We start from the raw sequence: 3346 nt of genomic DNA on the forward strand, positions 1-3346 counted from the left end.
ACACACACACACACACACACACACACACACACACACACACACAGGACTGGAGAGGTCTGTTTTTCATCAGTGTAGGCCAGCACCAGCTGGAAGCTCTCTCACTGTCTATAATCCATTATCGGAGCAAATGGATGTACTCCCAAAGAGATCCTTCAGAGCTAAACATGGACAAAAGACTCGACCCCAATCCCTCCAGCAGTGACTCAGCAGCACAGAAACAAACCTCACATTGTTTCCGAACCCAATGCGCGGCGGTCAGGAGGCTTCGAGATCACATTTAGGAGCAAATGAAGATTTTACAGACTGGACAAGTTTTGGTGAAGATCCTACAAACATCTCTGCAGCTCAAATCACTCTCTGTAGGTCCGTGAAGGTTTGCGCTGGACCTCCCTGAAGAGAATCAGGAGATATCATCTGTTTTAGTTCAGTTTAACTTGGTCCTACAATGAAGTTTCTGTTTATTAATTATAGGGTGAATTCAGGTAAATTCACTTTTAGATGACTGGGAAAATTTTTTCCAATTAGCCTGAATTAACCCTGGCATTTATCAGCAGCGCAAAGACAGATGGTTTCAATTCGCGGAAAGTTACTGAAATTGGTCAAAAATACAGGCATCGCTATGCATTGTAGCAAATGCATTAATTGAAATGCACAAACTGAGCAAATTCAAAAAGGAATAGTGCTGTGTTTACATTTTTAAATGCATTTTTTTTTTACATTTTCCAAACAAAAGGTGCATCTCTCATTAGCGTTGCTTTTATAATTACAGTGTAGGGATGATAATAAAGCCACATAAGTGTGTCTTTATTATTTTTCATTTTACAGAGTGACTCTTTTCCTGTTCAGACGCTTTAATAAACTTTTACCCTCTTGTCGACACCTCAGAGAGAAAAAACCGTGGGGTCACTGGCCCAGCGTGACCTTTGCTTGTCCTCTCGTGACCTCTGTGTTTGTCAGTCTGCCTCGTGAGCCGATCCCAGTGTTTCTGACAGACCGAGACCGTCGGGGCTTTCTGTCTCTGTTTCCTGCAGTTACACACCAGATTTATGACCTCCGGATCCGCTGTGTCACGCCAGAGTCATGGCTTTTCTCTTACTCGCTCCTTGCATCAGTTCAAATTATATCGTTTATTTTATTATAGATTCAGTATTTGGTATTATGCATTCATTCATGCTTCAAAAAGTGGCAGCTTGTAGCTACTGTATTAAAAAGAAGAAACAGCTAATAGCAATAATAATAATATGTTTATTATTAAATATTATATTATATATTTAATATTAAATATTGCAGCCTAATACTTTTAGGGTAAATTGGGACACTTTTTACCTTTGAGATCATTGGGGGAAAGAAAAGTCCCAATTACAGTTTTTTTTTCAGCTGCTTACACACATTTTCAAAACTTTGCCACTTTTTTTTTTTTTTCAAAACTTTACACACAAATCCAAGAATTGCACACACAAGATGCAAAATGCCTCACATCTCTTGCAAAATGAAGCACTGCATTCAAAATATCACAAACACATCTCAAAAGCAAACATTTGCAAACACCCTTTTTTGTGTGTGTTGCATAGAGAACTGTGTGTTGTGTGTTTTGCAAAAAGTGTTTTATGAAATTGAAAACTGAGTCAAAGGCTGAGTATTAGTGTATGGTTTTGCAGATTTGGTGTGTGCTTCTGCTGTTTGAGTGTCAGCTTTCAGAAACTGTGACATGTAAATATTTTGAAAAAACTGTAAAAAGATGAAACAGCTAATAGCAATAATAATAATATATATATTTAATATTAAATATTGCAGCCTAATACTTTTAGGGTAGATTAGGCTTACCTTTGAGATCATTGGGGGAAAGAAAAGTCCCAATTAAACTGATAATAATTTTGAGGTTCGTTTTAGTTTATTTTATCGCAGCAGATATGTCAGCAAGCTCTCTCGGAGCATCCCATCATTGCTATGAATTGAATGATTGCATCAAGACAAGCGGCCAATACAAACGCAGGAATCCACGCACATCCCAGAGACGCATTGTTCTTTCAGAAAGCGCAGTGCAAAATGAAATAGTGGCGATAACAGTATTTGTATACTCGTGTTTATTTGAACGATGAAAACAACGAGTCTGCGTCCGCATCAGGAAAGCAATAACTGATGTACGATTGTAATAAAATGGTAAGAATGGCGATTGTAAGCAACTGATTGGCAAGGGCTGTCTGCATAAACAGATGAGGAGATAGAGAAATGATTTGGACTACCTGGTAGAGGTGTGTGAGTGTGTGTGTGTGTGTGTGTTATGTCGTGACCCTGTGAGAACTCAGCAGAGGATGCGTTCTCTCAAAACACTGGTGTTTCTGGAGACGAGCCCGAGAAACTGTCTGCTTAACTCGCAAACTCTTTTGTACTCTTGCCTGAGATTTATATTATTACATCACAGCGTCTAGAACTGCAACGAAACACAATAAACTCGTGCGCTCTTCATTTATTCTTATTCTAAAACGCTTCAGTGAGAACAACGCGGGATGTTATTCTAGTTTCTGGACACAAGGATTTGTGTGTGTGTGTGTGTTTTGTGTCACTCTAATGCTTCGATATGTAGCCGAGAGGCTCGTGATAACATCTCAAAACAAGAAGCCAGCCTGCTGTATATTTTCATAGCATCTATAACTCGAAGTAAAGCAGCTTCTTGTGATCCTAGGGTTAAAGTCAGAGAGAGGGTAAAATGAAACATGTAAACAGAATTAAAAGCACTCCAACTTTCTTAAAGGGTCTTTATTTGTGTTTTATGAGCTTTGTTAATTTGAGAGCTTTGCCGATGGATTGCAACTTTACGATGTTGATCTCTAGAGCACTGAGCTGCTTCATTTCTCTCTCGAGGCCTGTAGATAACCGCGGGGCATGTTGTCACATCATATGATGTCCGGTGTCATTCAATTAGTTTTACTTGTACAATAAAAGTCCGTTATGTTTGATATTGCAAACTGGTATTTTTTATCATATTACTTTAGTTAATTATCATAACCATAACAGTTTGTAACGCAAATAGTTTGACCATTTACAGCACTTTACCCTTACAAAAATTAGCCATGGTTTTACTACAAATAATAATAATAATGATAATGATAATAAAAACCTGGTTCCTATAGTTAAACCATGGTAACCACAAATTAACCATGGTTTTGCTACACTAGTAAAATTGTGGTTATACAAATGGTAGGCTCACGTGAAACAAAGCAAAACTGAAAACACTGTGCCTTACAATTTTAAATTGACACTAAATATAGACGTCACAAAACGCTCTGATCATTAATTAGAAAAGACCGTTTTAAGGAATCAAATTACAGAATACATTTTGACAATC

Source organism: Sinocyclocheilus rhinocerous, unplaced genomic scaffold, assembly GCF_001515625.1.
Source record: "Sinocyclocheilus rhinocerous isolate Xijiao unplaced genomic scaffold, SAMN03320098_v1.1 scaffold1850, whole genome shotgun sequence".
NCBI classification, from domain to species: Eukaryota; Metazoa; Chordata; class Actinopteri; order Cypriniformes; family Cyprinidae; genus Sinocyclocheilus; species Sinocyclocheilus rhinocerous.